We start from the raw sequence: 18,364 nt of genomic DNA on the forward strand, positions 1-18,364 counted from the left end.
GAATGCCCCGATTCTCGGGGGAGAGGCTTGTATGCAGGGATTCAGCTAAATTTTGGTTTGTGTGACCCACTCTCTGCCTCTGGAGCTCACGTTCTGGAGGCAGTATTGGTGAAGGATTGATTCTTCTGCCTCCATTGGGGGAGGCAGTGGTGGGAGTGTGGGAGTTGAGAAACATGGCTGGCCAAAACGGCCTCGGCTCACCCCGTGGGGTTCACACATCTCAGGAGTGGAATAGATGGGCATGGTCTTTCTGAAAGAATCTCAGTTACTGAAGGTAAGTAGATGTTTCACTTAATCTAGTAAACATTTTGTTTAATTATTTAACTCTTAATTAATTTTAATTAAATAGTCTTATCTGTAATTTAAACAGAATCAGTTTACTAATACTTTAGAATTAATTAATAGCCAGAATTGTAAATAATAAGCCGTTGCAAATTCACAGTGTTTGTTGTCATGAAATAAGGTCTCTGCTTCCATAGCTTGCCATCTTCAAGGACAGTTCAATCAGTGCCGTTGTTACTGTCTTTCAGGCACTTGCGCAAAAACAAACATAGTATGAAGTAGAGTGTTACTTACGGATTCACAAACCGTATTGGAAATATATAGTATTTTAAATTTCATTTGCAAAATACTAAATCTCATTTATAATTTTAAAATTAGAAGAATTACATGTAATAATCTCTGAGCATGCAGTGGCTGAATTAGTTGTAGAACTGAGCTCAGTCCTATCTATGACTCTTGCTTTTTTCCGTATGAGTTAAAGGATATTTTTTTGACTCCTGGAAGAGCTTGCACCTCTTGCCTGTTAGTATTTAAGATGTATTAGCCTTTTCACAGGTAGAGAGATGTTTTGAGGAATACCAGTGAGACAGACTCTTTCCAGAAATTTGTGTCCATTTGATGGTCATCTTATGAGCAAGAGGTTGGTATTGGAAGAGGTGAAGTCTGGTTTAGTCTGTCTTTCATGGCTCTAAATGTGATCGGAAGAGAAAGTACCTTCTGCTCCCAGTTACTGCTTCCAGTGTCCTTGTTAGGCTTTTAAAATTTAATGCAAAATAGTACGGTAACAGACCAGAAAAGACAGACAAACAGTTATGGTATTGTGCTAGTTTGTAGCAAGTATCATTTTTAGATGCTTTTAAATACCTAGATTAGTTTAAAGTATTCTGATGAAAAAAGGACTTCAGGCAGAGATGGGCAAAGAAACTCAGTTTACTGTAAAGTGCAGTATTGATACTTTAATTATTTGCAATTTTGGGTGGCATAATCTAGTACTTCAGACTTTTTTAATCAGACAGGTTTGAATCTGAAGGAAGTATGAATGGTAGAAATCCATGTGAAACCAGTAGATGGGGGGGTGGGGAGAGAGGGAAACCATCTCTGCTCAGCCTTCACCTCCAGGGAGGCTGCCCTTTTCCTTTTGCGACTTTAGCCTGTATGTTTTCCAGTAAAGGAGACTGACAGTTGTTCTTAGGTTGAAGGAAGGGGTTTATGATTTTTTTTTTCTTTTTTCCTGGTGTCAAGAGAAATCTTCGAAGTATATATTTGGTTTAATGAAATGTTTCTTGCATTCGGCTACATGCACAGCTTCTGTGACAAGTCCTGAGATTGAGCTACGGGTACAAGCTTGTTTGTATGTTAGTGCTCCTGTGTCTGAATTGAACCTAGTCAAAACTCCTTCCTCTGTTTTCAAATTTTGAATGGATAGGACCATAGAAAATTTTTTTGTCAGTATGTACCAGCTAGTTCAAAAATGTAGGAAGTCAGAAGAAGAAAATGACCAGCTTTATTCTAAAAGATTGAATTTGGGTTTGAAACAATTTTAAAAGTTGAATTGCAATCAGACATCTAAAATCCTACTGGGATTTTGTCCAGCTTGATACACAATTTAAAAAAAAAAAAAAATTTCTCAGGGTCACATAATTTTTCTGCTGAATTGAGCTGTTTGTTAGCAAACAGTAACGCCTGCCTCGTAACTTTTCCCACCTTCCTTCTCGCTCTGTCCGAAGTGCAGTCTGACGGTGCTGAGGTGAGAGGCAGCAGCCGCAGCGCTAGCCCTTCGGGGGCTGCCCTTGAAATTCTCTCTCCTAGGCTGACTTGGTGACTGCTAGCTGAGCAGCGGTTCATTTCCCGTAGCTTACCTAGCCGCTCTTAGCAGCTGCTGCCTGCTGCTGTCCTCATCTGTAGTTAGATCAGTAATTTAAAGGTCAAAAAAACCTTTCAATTTACAAAATTATCCAGCACACTTGTCTCATTTTTAATAAAGTATAAATTCACAAAAAAGCAGTAATATTACTGCTTTTTAAAATAATTATTTAAAACAACGTGTTCTTTGTGTTTCTGTGTAATCAGCTCAACTATCCAGGTGCAGTAAGGGTCTGTATGTAGGTTGCAGAGCACAGGTCTTCGTTGTGGTCATAAATGCAGCTAACTCATCTACGCGATTCCAGACTGAAGGCTGTTAGTACTGCATTGCCGTCTGATCTGGCCAAGAGGAGACTGAGAAGCTCTTCTGTGAACCTGCGTAAATAACTAACTGGCTTGCTGGCTTGGCTGAGGTTTTTGCAGCTATAGGAGTACAGTTGGTTTAAAGCTGCTGTGTGTATGTATATATGAAAATACAGCCTCTTGTGTGGCTGCAGTCTAGACATAACTCATGGGAGGAGAAGCTTTCAGTATATACACGAATTGTGTTTGAACGTGGCTGCTGAAAACTGTGAGGCAGTTACTGAGGAATAAATAAGTGTTTTATGAGTCTGTTAGTTTTCTTCCAACAGCACAAGCTACGTGAATAATTGCTGTGCAAGCCGCATTTCCAGTTAATTCCACCAGGGAGACTCCAAAAATAAACTCCGTGGTAGCAGCTTTGAAAGTTACTGTTGCCGCTTTGACTCCAAAAATAAATGCTGCACCCACAGCACGTAAAACTAAAGGAGCTGGGTATCATCCTCTGCCCTGAGCTGTGGAGATGAGCTTGCACCATCTAGAGGAAAAGAAATAGTAGCTGATGCGTTAGAAAATGGACTGGAGAAAAAAAATTGACAAAATCTTGCTTCCTGTGTTAGTTTCAAAACATGGAAGAGTAAATATTTGCAGATTCTAGAGTTATTTTTGCATTTTCCTCAACTTACATGAGGAAACAAAGATCAATAGTGCAGGAAATAAGCTAAAGAGGTGGGGGAGAAAGTCCTGAAGAAGAAATGGAAGTTTTATGGAACAGCTAGCCTTGTTTGTGTTTTCAAATATTTCTGTATGTCATTAATGCGTGTAAGTGTATGCATGAATTTATTCACATATCCTCTAATTATTTATAGTATAATGGGAACAAAGACTTTCCCAAGGAATTCTAACTTTATAAACTTCTTGCGAGCCTTGTGTTCATTTAAAGTCGGGGCAGGAGGCTCTGTTAGAGGCAGTTGGCGTTAGGTTGCTGTAGAGGCAGGTGTGGTCTGTTGATCACTCTTACTCAAGCCAAAAGACTGAACTTTCTGAAGCATGCAAAAATATTTAGAGAAATTATCTTTTCTTATGTAACTGTTAGTTTTCTGTAGGATACGGTAATGTTGTGGCTTAATCCAGAGGCTGCTTAGAGTGTCTTCAGGGACTGTCCATCCCTAGGAGTACGCAGGGGCAGAACCTCACCAGGTGAGCTCTGAGACCGCTTCTGAGCTGGCCCTCACCTGGGTGGCACCTAAACTAGTCTGGGGTTCGGTGAATAAAACCACAGCGCTTAAGTTTGGGTGTTGTATCCTGGCAGGCTGCTTGCAGTGGCGTGGGGCACGCGGGTAAACACGGACCTTCCCATCTCAGCTGTGAAATGGAGGTAATGCGTAGCTCTGCTTGGAGGTCTCTGCATGAGAGGTGTTACACGTGCACTTCTCCAGCACTGGCACTGTGGACATCTAAATACCAGTTTCAGTCCTTCCAGTACGCTGGATGTTACAGAGATCTCTTTGTGTCAGACTGAAAACTAGCAGTTTTAAAAGCTTAAGAAACTTCAGTGGGAGGACAGAGTAATACTGCAGTGCTTTTGACAAACCCATATTGTTTTGGTTGGTTATTTGTTTCCGGTTCAGTCTTAGTTTTTACTTTTAAAAGTAAATGTTTTACTTACCCTTAGGTAATAACTTTATTTCATGGGAAACAAAGGAGAAGCTCAGTTGCAAAGATACTGACTTGCGATTGAGATTTCTTTCCCTACAAAATTCAGCTTACCTTCATATTGAGGAATGGTATTTTAAAGGAAAACTGTGGCTGTCTCTTTTAGACTTGAACAGTGATTTTTTTTTTTTTTTTTCCCCCAACACTAGCCTTGTCAGTGGACTCTGGAGAGCAGCTTCCAGTTTATTAAAAATTAATTGTAAATACGAAAATGGCCAATTTTTAAAATAAGTGTTCCTGTCTAGTGTCAGACACCTGCGTTCCTCTTTGAGATTCATCCGTGGTTTATTTTTGTCCTTTCAGGGACTACTTGCATTCTAGGTTTAATTTCAAAATTGAAGCTTCAGAATTCATTTTGAGCAGGTTTGTTTTAGTTTTGTTTCGTTTTTCAATTTTATTTTGAAACCTTACATGCAGGGAGAAAGTTATCTATAGGCTGTGCTTCAGCATAGTTGAATTACAAGTTCAATGTGTAAAAACTGGATGACTAAATGGTTTAATTTGTGCTCTAGATTTACTTTTTCTGGGTTTTATAGGTCACCGCTGCTGTTTCAGAATTTATATTGGCATCTTAGATTTCAGGAATTTTTTTCCATTGATAAAATATGCGTCTAGAAAATTTTTTCCAGTGAGCAGGAGGAATGATTGCTTTTTGCTACGTACTCAGATGACCCGCATCAGGGGATCAGCTTTAGGAAAAGTAGCAGAACAGTGTTACTGTGAAGTTGAATTTCTGTTGATTTTGGAGCTTTTATTACTTTGTGCAGTCCCTCTTGGCTCGTGTAAACTCCTTGCTCCTGCCTTGCTTCTCAGTACTTGGTCATTTGCAAACGTCAGGAGAATAGGAAGAGTTTATAGTAGTTGGTCTCTTCCCAGCATGAAACGTTCATCCTTGTCCACTAGACACACACTCACCTTAGACAGCTTAAAAATCTATTTTTTGCACGTCAGAGTTAATCCGGCGCTGAGCCGGCTTAGCGATGCCGTGTGCCGTTAACAATGGGCGCGCAAGCTCAGCACGTACGGCAGCGGCTGCGGCAGGCCTGTCGGCGCGGGGGATCTCTCGGCAAGCGGGGCCTCTGCTGATGTGTTCGGGGTGTCGGCGTGAGCTAGCTGCCAAACAGGGGTGGCCTTCAGCGGGGTGAGGAGAGAGCCTGGACCGCATCAGAGAAATTACCCGAGCGCTTTGCGCGCTCATCTGTCTCCTGGTCGTAACAAGGTGTTGCCAGGATCCGCAGTTTTGAAATAACATCTGTCAGACTTTTCGTATAAATAGGGAAATTGGGCTGCGCCGTCCTTGGTTGTTGGTGCCGGTGCCAAAGGAAGATAGCCAAGGTGTCATAAATGCAGATTAACTGTGCTGCAGCGTTGGTAGGTTTTAGTGGTGTGGAGAACCGTGCCTCAGAGACGCTTCCAGACAAGTTGGTCTGATTTCTCCGGTGTATTCTGCGCTGGTGAAGAGCGGCAGAGCTTTGGTCCCATTTCAGTGCAGGTCTCCTACAGTGCAGCTGGGAGCGTTTGTCAGGAGACCGGGTGGTGGGGCATCAGGCACCAAGAGCCTTGCTTATCTGGGACCCGCTCTGACATCCCAGTGCATCAGGACCTGGGGTCAGCATGACAGTTGCTTGTTGTTAGGGAAGTCCTGAGCTGCAAGAGCTGAAGTTTATATCCTGATCTATCTCCACGCCTCTGTGCTGTGCAGGGGAGCGTTTACAACTTTGTTCTTCAAGAGGGTTGGCCAGGAGGGCAGGGTTCTCAAAAGGAAACATTGCGTCCCATTTTAAGCACAAAAAATGAGACATGACAGAAGAGTGGTGGCTGTTTTTTCTCAACTAGCTCTACTATCTCTTTTTTTTCCCCACTTTTTAATGTCTGGTGCATAGTAAAGTTCAGATATGGCAAAGTTCTTGAGAAACAATATGCATCCAAACAACCTTTTCTTCCCCCTAATATTTTGAACATCTTTTTTGAAGGCTAACCTGTGGCATTGTCCCTAAACATCATGTAAAGAGCATTGGAAAGATTAGGGGGAGTTGTTTGCTTATTCTTGTTTGTATTGCCTTTAGCAGCACCATTTTAAACTATTGGGCTTGACTGTATTCCTCAGCCACCTGGAGAAACAGTAAAGTTGGAAGTAATATTTTTTTAGACTGCAAATTCTGTAATGTTTTCAAAGAAATTGGGGGGGGGAGCGCTCTCAGGAAGCAGGACACAGTAGGAAATTAAAATCCAGATTCAGTGACCTTCTTAGCTAAGAGCTTCTCATGGAATTAATCCAGCTCTGAGCTAAATTAATTTTTTCTAAAGGATTTATTTTCTTTGCACGCACAGCTGTTTGGGTTTTCTCTCCCGACCCAAGCGGAGCACGGAGCAGAGGCTCGCCCTGCTGTGCTGGAGGCATTGCAGCAGTAGCAGGGCAGGACAGATAGCCCTGTAGCAACAGGGACACGCGGGCAGGTACAGAGCACGGGGCTGGTACAGGGCCAGCTGCTTGCGTTTGGTTCCTGCTTGAGGTTGGGTTGCTTTATAGTAACGCTGAAGCGTGTGAGGCAGTGGGCAGAAGGCGCCAGGTCGCTCTCCGTTCGCCACGAGACCGTAGCAGTTCATTGCCATCTCTGGGCCTCAGTTTGCCATCTTAATGCCGATAACGATAGCAGCTTGCTGTCTGTGAAGCGTTTGGAGAGATCTTCTGTTGATAGCATTAGAGCTAGGCAGTGATACACAGGCCGTTCTTCTACGTTTAAAAGAAATCTTCTAAACCCACCTGTGTTAAGAGAGAAGTGATTCTCATCTCCGTCTTGTATGGGGATTTGCTATGAGCCATCATGAGACTAAGACTATTTAAATAGAAGTCTTCTCGTGTGGGCTGGATTTGGGTGTGCAGCTCAACTAGGAAAGACTGTTTTGTTACAAATACTCCACTGAGGCTGTTCCCACATACCAGTCAAGCCTTTCAGATCAGTTAGATGTGTTGAAATTTCACTTGCGGTAAGTAACTTCAGCATATTAATACTGAAGTTAAACTTACTTTTTCATTAGGTTTTTCAGGTTGGTACACTGCGAAATTGAAAAACAAAACAAAAACTATCATGTCTTGCCAAAGTACTTGAACAGCGTGTTTACAGAGAAATGGGGGACGGCAGTGTACTTGCTGTGCACTGGGCACACGCTCCCTGAAACGTGGAGACGGCCCTTGTGTATTGCTGCGCTTCCTCCGTTCGTGTGCAGTTGGTTTCACATCTGAATCCTGCTGCTTGAAGGAGACTTCTTTGAAACTTTTAGCACAGTCAGGCTTAGGAGATATTTAAAATAACTGCAATATGAAAGCTTTGGACTAGGAGTCACTAACAGTTTTCCTTTGTAACTTTCAGTGCTGTATCTCCCTCGGTTTGTGCTTTTGGGATTTTGGGTTGGTGTTTTTTCCCTTCCCCCCCCCCCCCCCCCCCCCCCATTTATCTGAAATGTTTGCCGCAGCGGCGTGACTTCCTGGCGCTCTGAACTCCGAGTGTGTCCTTCCTTTAACTTGACCTCGGTGTAGTTCTTCAGCAACAACAGTCTCTTGATCTTTTTCTTTCTTGTGCTGCTCACGTTCTTACCCACAGACTCGCAGAACGGTTAGTTGGAAAGGATCTCTGGAGGTCGTGGTCATTCGGCCGCCTCCGACGTGAAGCAGGACCGTTGCCAGCACTGGATTGAGTCCATCATAGCTTCATCCAGCTGAGTCTGAGACCTCTAACACCTACTAACCTGAAGGTGAAAATACAAGGTGTGTGGTCTGGGACTTCTCATCTTTAGTGTTGAGTGACACAAATATTCCTGAGGAACCTTTCCTTGCTGGTTTCACCACCTGGATAACAGGGATTATACCCAGCACTCAGGAAGGAGCGTTGTACAAAGAGGGTTTGTCCTGGTTTCAGCTAGGACAGAGTTAATTTTCTTCCTAGTAGCTGGTATAGTGCTGTGTTTTGGATTTAGTAGGAAAATAAAGTTGATAACACACTGATGTTTTTAGTTGTAGCTAAGTAGTGTTTATACTAAGTCAAGGATTTTTCAGCTTCTCGTGCCCAGGCAGCAAGAAGGCTGGAGGGGGCACAAGAAGCTGGGAGGGGACACCGCCAGGACAGCTGACCCAAACTGGCCAAAGAGCTATTCCATAACATATGACATCATGCCCAGTATATAAACTGGGGGAGCTGGCTGGGAGGGGTGGATCGCGGCTCGGGAACTAACTGGGCATCGGTTAATGAGTGGTGAGCAATTGCATTGTGCACCACTTGCTTTGTGTAGTTTAATTCTTTTAGTATTACTATTGTCATAGTATTATTATCATTATCATTGTTTTTCATTCCTTTCTGTCCTATTAAACTGTCTTTATCTCAACTCACGAGGTTTTTTTTTTCCTGATTCTCTCCCCCATCCCAGGGGTGGGGGGGCAGTGAGCGAGCGGCTGCGTGGTGCTTAGCTGCCGGCTGGGGTTAAACCACGACAGGGTTTCATCGTAGCGAAGTGGGTAGTGCTCTGGATTTCTGGCATGATGACAAGAGAGCTGTTAAGTTCCTCTGGTACGGTGCACGCAGGTTTTCTCTCCCATTTGAGAAAAAGGGGAACAGTTTTTGCTCTGGGTTTGATAACTGCTACATAGCTGTATGGTAATGTTTGATCCAACTCATATGTACCGAAGGGACTCCATCCCTTCTCCTTTTATTAAATTTTCATAGTTAAGGAATCCTGTGCAGTAGAAAAAGGTAATTCATGGCTGTCAGGTTGAAGGTAAACTTTCTGTTCATGTTTCTGAAGATGAGGGAGAAATTGTGTTCATCAGTGCAGTTAACAGAAACACCAGTACTGAGTATGGCATGTAGAAGATAATGAACCACTCGGTGAGAAACTCAGTGACAGAGTCACTAAACACTTAAATTAGTTGCCTTGTCCCTTGTGCCCTACTTAGTTTGAATGGATACAGCTCATCTGTCGTCTTCACTATTTTTTTTTTTCTCCCCTACAGTTAAAAACCCCACAACCATATGTTTGCTGCTCCCACTTTAGAGTTTCTTTGGCTCTTGATTTTTGCAACCGACCTGTTATTTCAGGCTAGTAGGCTGTGAGTTTGGGGGTAGGGAATTTTCACTTGCATTTTTGAAGCCTTGATTGTGCTTGATTTTTATGGCAGCCCAAGTGAGATTTTGTGCAGATACGAAGCTTCTGGCAGCAAGTTATTTTCACATAATAATTTTTTCTCAATGTAAATGATAACCTCTTACATGATGGTTTAATATATATGCTACTTAGATTAATATTCTCTTGAAAACTAAGGGATGTTCCAGAAGATGCTCATGGAAAATGTATATTCTTACGTTGAATTCAAAATGTATTTGCAGATTTTTAAATTTTATTCTTGAATTCACTTTTTATGTCCATCTTTGTTGTGTATGGCTGCCGTTTGAGCAATTTCATTTCATACGTTATAAAATTTGTTCATTTTTTGGCCTGGACTATGCTGCTGATAGAGTAGGGTGCAGTTACAGAGTCTAGGTGTGTTTTGTTGCTAGCAAATCCAACCTAATTCTTCCATAAAATCATTAAAGTCTCATTTGAAACAGGGGCAGGTAGCCCTATGGGGGGTTTGTTGCAGCCACGATGGCTGTGCTCTGTCTGCTTTTTCCCAGCTTGAGTTCATTCCTAACTAGTTTTGGATAATTATTTTGCCGTAATTGTCCTGCTAAATTTGTTTTTCTCCTGCTTTTTGTATCCCATTACCTTTACTGTTGTACAGAGAGCAGTCATATTTCCTCTCAAATTTCCTTCTTCTGAACTAAACAAGCAAAGATTTTTTTTTTTGTCTGGACTTGCATTTCTTTTTGGTTTCATCCATCAAGAAGTTCAGTTCATGATAATGCAACCTTGGATTTTACATTATTTGTCTGAAGAAAGGAGTGGCTTTAACCTCTCCCCTATTGCTGAGAGACATGGCCTAAGATAATTGTGTCAGAAAGCCTCAGGAATCTCCAAATTACATTTTGTCACATCATTATAGAAAATGAAAATGGCTTCTTAGCAAAATGTTTAGCTGAATCCAGAGGGATTCTTGGCCTCAGCTGCACTTGGGAAGTTATTTTTTGTAAGGAAGGAATGCGTGTTGTTTTTATTTTATTTTAATACGCATTTGCATTTCCCAGAAACGTAAAGAAGCCCAGCCAAAATGATCAGTTACCTCTGAAATGGTTTTTATTAAAGATGTAATGTTGTTTGCTCATCCTAGATCCTGAAAAAGGGAGAGTATTCGGCACCTGCAGGACCTGAAGTATCTGAGTGCAGCCAGCCCGGTCTGCCTGCAGGGCACCAGCAGTAACAACTTCTCTCTCAGCCAGGAAAACTCCTGAATCATCCTGATGAAATTCAGAGATTATCAGACTACATTCCCCTTTCATGCCTACGTTTAAATACAGTCTGCAGCCCAGTATCTATAAAAGATGTACATTCTTTTAGGAGGTTTTAATATTTTGGTGTGACTGTGATGTTTTCTACTGAAAGCCTAATGAGAGTGCTCTTGGATGTTTGCTGCCCTTCAGTGATCTTGGAGATGCAAGCCTCTGTGTCCGTGACAGCTGCAAGTTTACCACAGAAACGATGAGACGCAGCATCCCTGCGGGGTGCTTCGAAGAGCTGATTCCTGTGGTCCTGTAACTGCTGTACGGAGCCGGGGCTTGGAGAGAAGGCTGAGCCCAGCTGCGGGGCGCGGGGACAGCCTGAGGAGGAGCTGCCCAGGGTGGGGGCAGAAAAAAGGCTGTAGGGTTGGGTGGGCTCAGCCAGGGATGGCTGGCTCTGCATCCAGAGCAAAGCCCACGCTGACGTGCTGTAGGATTCTTGGTCACTGGTTGTTCGTTTGTTTGTTTGTTTTTTCCTCAGAAGCTTTAAACAAAAAAACTCTTCGTGGGAGGAACAGAATTACTTCAGGCCTGTCCTCCGTAATGCTTTTGAGGAGGGTCTGGGAAACAACGTCAGGTTTGCTGCAGTTAAAGGTGACCCAGGTGCTTCGGGGTCAGTGCGGAGAGAGCCCAGGGGCCCAGCCTTTGGAGCCAGTCGGGTTTAGGAGCGGCCTGGGGGATACTGAGCCTCCTGAGAAGGGACGGAGACCTGCAGATCTTGCCGAGCAGGTCTCGCGCTTGCTGTGCAAGGCTGGGAAGCCTCGTGAGCCTCATAGTGCAAACCAAAAAGGAGCCGCAGGGGTTTGTGGATACTGGAGTAAGGAGAGCAGCTCTGTTTCCCTTTGTGTTTCCATCCTGGCCTTTGGGCCTCCTTCTCCTTTTGCTTCGGTTCCTCTTTGCCTCAGTGCATATTTGAGGTGTGAAAAATAACAAGCGATTCCACTGCTTCAGTTTGTAAGAGGCGCAGATGTTGGCTCATCTGTGGCCCTGTGAAAATATGCCAGTGTTTTTGCAGAAATCTGTGGGAGACTTGCTTGTGGGTGGTGATTTTAATTTTTTTTGTTTTGTTTTATTTTGTTCCTCCTTGTTGTAGAAGGTCAATGCAGCATCAGTTTTCTCCTTTATCTCTGCTGCTTGGCTGGTAGCAGCGATAGAACTTTGTAGACTCAACTTAAAAAGCAACGCAGCAGTAATTACTGTGAAATGTGCCTAGAAGTGGCTATATTAGTTTATGAAAGGAGCTGATGTGGGATGCTTAAAACCATCTATCTTGTCGTTTTGGGCTCTTGTGAAAACTTGTAGAGTTGTTATAGCCAGGACGTGTTAAAAATGTGCACGGGACAAGGTTGGTGTAGGCTAACAGTATAATTTCTTATTAGAGTAATTAATACAGCTGAGAAAAGCACTACTTGCCTGAGACTTTACCTATGTTATTTGATCTAAAAAGATCCTACTTTTGCCTGCCTTGAAACCTGGCTTTTCTTGTAGCGGCTCATTATGTGATAGAATTGCTTCAAGTTGCTTATTTGAAAAAAGCCTCTGTATTAGATGTATGCAAGGAAAATCTGTAATACAAAGCAAAACCGGTACCATTTCTTCTCTTCTGCTAACATAGATTTCTCCTAGCATTAGGAGTCTTCTCGGGGGGGGGGGGGCGGAAAAACCAAAACCAACAAACAGCCCAAAAGAAACCCAACCACCAAAACTACCTTGCTTTTCCAGAATGAATTTGTCTTATGAAGTGTTTATGGTTTTACGAATTGTGCAAACTGATGCTGTCTTTGTAATTCAATACTCAGTATCATTGGGCAATCAAAGAGAGAAATATGGTTTGTCTGTACAGCAAGGCTCATAATTTTTTTTACCACAGTAGAGTAGAAATGCACGTTTTGTGGTTCTTTTACTGTCCTTATGACTTCAACCTTGGAAAGACAGACCTAAAAGCACTGGTAGCAAAGCAAGCTGGAATGAATTCTTCCAGTGGTTTACACTATACTGCAAAATGTGGCCAGGGAAGGGGATAAAATTAACAAGTTCATAAGCACTGGACCAACTGGCCACGCTGGGCTTCTGTGGGTTTTCCGTTTGCTTTCTTTTTGAGGAAGGAAGCTAAATAAACTGGACTTCATCTCTCTTTGTAGGTGAAGTCTGTGATAAATCTGCTGTTCGCTGCCTACACGGGGGATGTGTCTGCACTCCGGAGGTAAAAATCGGTGCGGGGTTGGGAATAGGAATGCTGCTTGTTTGGTACCTGCTGTTGTTGTTCACTTATGAATATGGACATGCACTGTGTCCATGTTGGGGACATCCGAGCTGCACTGGAGATTCAGTATGTTCACCCAAAAAACACCAAACAAAAAACCCCCCCAAACCTAACCATCAAAAAGGTACCCTCACATTATCCTGCAATCCCTTTGTTTTCCATTTCTTTGGATCATAGTGAAATACATTTCCTTAACCAGTTTTTTTATAGCGATGGCAGAAAATCCTAGCTGTACTCTCGCCTGCTTCATAATTCAATTCTGAAACTGCCACAAATTCAGGCTGGAAAATGCACATTATTGTTGGAGAGGTTAGGAAATCTAGCTTTGCTTTTTAAATCTGGAATAGAATCTGGCAACGTTTAAAGTAACAATGGTAAGAGACTAAATAAACCTATTAATTTGGCCAGAATATATCTGAAGATAGATAGTGGGTGGAAAAATGTGTATAGCTTAACTCTGCTGTCCCAGAGTACCATAGCATGATGAAAGAACTCTCCCAATATCTTTAACGCTGTTCAGGATTTTCAGACTTGGGAGCCCTCCCAGAATTTCCTCAGCTGGCATAAATTTACTTTGCCTTATACGACTTAGCTTGTCCATGTTAGATTTTAAATCAGATATGTTGACTGTTACGTTTCCTGCAAAGACATTTCATTTTTCTTTATAACAGCTAGAGACCAGAAACAAAGTTAAGCCCCTACTTTTTTTTTTTAAAGCCGAAGCAGTAGGGGCCCCTTTCATCGTAACTGAAGGTACGATGTGCTCTTGATACCATTTATATCCTCTTGCAGCAGAAGTTTCATTGTTTTAGCACAGGGGTATTGTTCCATGCTAGTTTTGTAACTTGTTTTAATTATGTAAGACTTTTCTCTGTAAATTGTTTTTTTTGTTTGGTTTTTTTTTTTTTTTTTTTTAGATTTGCTCTGTCAGGAATGGATATGGAACAAAGAGACTATGACTCACGAACAGCCCTGCATGTAGCAGCTGCAGAAGGTAATGCCTCCTCGTGTCTGATTTGCTATCTGTTAATGGAATGCGGTCAGCTTTCTTTAGAGTATCTTCACTGTCTGTATGTGCATACCTACTTTTTAAAGCTTTGTATGTATATACATAGATATATACAAGTATGTACAAGTATGTATGCTCACAAGCCTCCTTTTCTTATAGGACATGTGGACGTTGTTAAATTTCTACTGGAAGCGTGCAAAGTGAATCCTTTCCCCAAAGACAGGTGAGTGGTTTTATTGCCAGTTTGGAGGAAAGATGCTCTAATAGTATCTCTAGCCCCCGCGAGGAGAGGTGGCTATCGAATACAGGTGGAATGTATTGAGCCAGTACACTGAAGCAGAAGGAACAGGATCCTGCTGGTTCTCTGTAGGTTCTGCAGAGCAAACAGGAATAAAAAAATGGTGAAACCATTAAAACCATTATTTAAAGGGCTATGCTCAGCTTACGAAGTATTTTCATAGTTACTGAACTTAGTGTGGTCTGTGTGCTTCATTATTAGCACAGTATGTAAAGAACTAGATTTTTGGTGCTTTTGTACTTACGTGCTGATCTTAAATATTGTGCTCCCTCCTTCCTGTAGGTGGAATAACACTCCTATGGATGAAGCTTTACATTTTGGACACCATGATGTATTTAAAATTCTTCAAGAATATCAGGTCCAGTACACGCCATCAGAGGATTCCAACAATGGAAAGGAGAACCGAACGGTTCATAAAAATCTAGATGGCTTACTATAATCATCTTCAGCTAGATCCTAAGAATCAAATCACCTATTTAATTGTGGTATGCATAAGTAATGAAGAGCGTGTGTGTTTCTATCCGATAGTGGTATATATTTTACAGAAGTCTCTGTTACTTCAGTGTTACGTTACAGGAGTTTCTATACGCACAGGACAAATCCAATCTCTCTCAAAAGAAACAAAACCAACTAAGAATCTCCCTCCATAATGTGAGCAATATTACCTCATGCTGCATATAATTGATGTATAAAAATATTTAGCTGTTGTTGGCTTTACTGTGCACTACTTAATTTATTTTTGTGTTCTATGTGAACTCTAGTCTGTGGTCAGGAATTTTTCTGCTGAATTTTTGTTTCTGTAGCCCTCTGTTTCCAGTATGGCCAAGATGAGCCAGAGTACTGTCAGGTATGAGCGTCACTGAGGTTTTTCAAAAGCTGAGGATGCTGATGTAGATTTAGGCCGGGTGTGTTAAGTAAGGATCTGCACTTACCTCTGGGGGGGCGGGGAGGGGAAATTCCACACAACCTTGTTTACGTAATATAAATATCAACAGAGTATATAGGTGACAGTTGTCAATGGTCTAGGCTTGTTCTTAGAGATAGTCTTGTCAGGGAATCTGTTTTAAGGTTTGTTTGACCAAACGGCATAGGGGAGCGTGACTTGTAACACCAAACTGTGTTTAGTGGGGTTTTTGTTTTTGAAGCGTTTCTTCCAGTTCCCTTTGTCTCGCCTCGCTCCTCTCTCTCCATGTTCAGCTGCTAAAGTACTTCCCCTGTACCTGGGGAAAGCGGGTGCTTCCACTCTATGCAGTCGTGTTCCCTGCAGGTCTGTTTGCACTACAGCAAGCCTTGACAAGCTGCAAAAACCCCGTTTTGGGCTCACGTGGGGTGTTCCTGGCGGTTGCACCAGGAACCAGCGAGGGGAATGGAAGTACGTGAAGGGCAAAGTACTAAACCAAATATTACATGTAGATCTGACTTAATTTAGGCTTGTAGTAAGGAACACGGATGGAGTGAAACAGCTTTAAGGAGCATAGAGCCAATCAGAGCATGAGCACAGCAGGAGATAAGCCAAATTTTGGGGTATGTTCTCTTGCACTACTATCAGCTAGGGAGCAGGATATTGCATCGGTGGGATTCCGCTGGTGTAGAAGAGGAGTTCAGCAACAGGAGCACAAGTAGGTGATGCCTTTTGTGGTGAACGGTAGCATTTATTGTCTTGCATTTATTGTCCCCCGTTGTGGGAAATGCAGATGCAGGTATTTGTTGTTTGCAGAAGTACAACGTTACGACAGTTCCCTATGCCGTGTGCAATTGCTTCTGCCAATTCTGTGGCATAAAACCTCAGAAGTGAGCAGTCACTTAAAGTTAAGAGTTCGATATTCACAAAACACCACAGTTGTTGGACACAGGCAAGAATTTTAGCACAAGAATTTTAGGCAAGAATCGTTTAGCACATGGAAAAGGAGATTGTGCTTGAGAATTGCATATATGGCTATTTTTATCCTAGCACGTAGTGTACAAGTCATTAGTAGATCTCAAAGCTCAAATTTTCTGTGTTTAGGCACCAAAATCCTCTGAAATAATGCCCAAATTCTTTCTAGAATGGCCCAAGCACTTTATAAAGATGATCTGAACTACATTATCCTCCTTTTGCAAATGAGTACACTAAGGCATAGAGAGAAGTAACTTCTCCAGAGTGACCCAGCAGGTCAGTATAGTTGAGAATAAATCCTCTCGAGTTCCTGTACAGTCTCTCGTCGATATGCCATACTGCCTCCCTGAAGGGAGGACAAATCACATGGAAAAGTGCTTGATACTCATCGCGAGCAGTGACTGTCTTCGTGGTGACGAAATCTTGGAAGAGTCTGAAAGTCTAAAGCCCTGAAATCACATTTCGAAGCTGGCTGGCATGGTTATCAAACACTTTTTCTCAAGAATTTCTCTCTGGTCTTAAGCTGTTTTGTTGTTGTTGTTGTTGTTTTTTTTTTCTTTTTTTCTGAAGATCAGCTGTTTTTCTGAAGGCTTTTAACCCGTTCTTTTCACGTCCTGTCACAGCCACCTTAGTTCTAATCAAGAACTAAATGAAATGGCCTCTGGCTCTTTATTGAGCCACATCGGTCACTGAGTAGCACAAGGCCTCTTCTCTGCTGCACCCTGAACTAAATTCCAACATGTTTTTCTGGCAACAGATCTGCCAGCTTTAGTGTAGAGGAATATTTTCAGATGGATTCTAGTTTAGTGTTCTGTATCTCAGTGCTAATCTGACTTCTTCCATATTTTTTTCCTATTAAAACATATCCTTTAGCTTCTCAGAAAAATACCTGATTTAGCTTTATTTAACCAAAATTTGCATTGCTCAAACTGGCATTTTTAAAAGATAGGTATATTATATAATACACATATATTAAAAAAAAAAAAAAACAAACCAAAAGAAGGATCTTAACTGAGTTAACATTAAAGATCATGGCTGTCCCTAAACTTAAGGCTTTCCTGAATCATACTGAGTGCTTTTAGCCGGTCTTAGCTTCAGTGCATTTTTGCTGGTTAGTTTTAGTATTTTCTCATTGTGAGAAGATGCATTATTTTGTAATGTCCAATTCAGCGATGCAGCTATTTAGACATGGTGTTATTTATAAATATAAATATATGCAGTACATTGGTTTGGCTGTTTATCATTCATGACACTGACACGTAGATTTTACCGTAAATAGCTTTTGGTTATCTTATCAAACGCTGACTTCCTTATGCTCCAAAGAGGATTCCCCCACCCCTTTGTTTTTATGTCATATATGTTTCTTCTGTATCACAACCTAAAATTGTTAAGCTAACTTAATGCTTTGTACTCAGAAATATTGTGATAGTCTTAGCATTAATTAGCCTATCTTTGTGAACAAAATGTATTGTACCAGATTTTTTTGCTTCAGAGCTGGACTATCGGTGACTATACTTGTTGGCAGTGTACTTCTGGTCATTGTGACTGACTGGGCTGATCTTGACTTTTAGATTCTGTAGTGTGGGGAACAGACAGTGATGAATGTATTTCTAGCAGTTTCCCATGAATGAATCTAAACTTGAGCTGTACTGGTTCTGAAAATGAAAGTTATTTATTTTAAGAAATAAAATCCAGATAGTGTTGCTTTTTACAGCATAATAAATGGAAATACCAAGATGATGATGATGGTGGTGGGTTTTATTGGTTATCTATGTGACTGCCATTGAAATAAGCCTTCAGTCATGGGGAAGGCTGCCCAGGAAAACGTACTCTGGTCATTTCCAGTGTGCAAAGCTTACAGGAAATCAGAAAGAGTTTATCTGATCTAGCTTTGCTTTTTTTTCTGTTTTTCCTTTTTTTTTTTTTTTTAACCCTACACTTCTAGAGCTGTGTCCTTTCACTGGTTGCTTTTTGTTAATACTAGGATTCTTAAGTGGATTGGCCAAGTGCCCTCAACAGCTCTAGCTTCTCTTGCCTACTCTTCACTCCTGCTATCCTTCATCTCACCAACAGTTTCTTTCCTTTATTATTCTTCTGGCTGTGTAGTTAATAGAAAAGCCTGACAAGTGTGAGACAAGGGATCATGTCACTTCATAGCGCCAGAGAAAAATGATGCAGCAGTGGGCCAGCTTGATAGCTCACAAAGTTTAGCTATAGATCAGTTATCCTACTGCTCAACTCAAATTAGAAATTCAAGTTGAGTTTATTGAAGTTTGATTGAGGAAGAAAAAAAAAAAAATCAGTGATGTGATACAAGCAATAGTACAAAAAA

This window comes from Gymnogyps californianus, chromosome 7, assembly GCF_018139145.2.
Source record: "Gymnogyps californianus isolate 813 chromosome 7, ASM1813914v2, whole genome shotgun sequence".
NCBI lineage: Eukaryota > Metazoa > Chordata > Aves > Accipitriformes > Cathartidae > Gymnogyps > Gymnogyps californianus.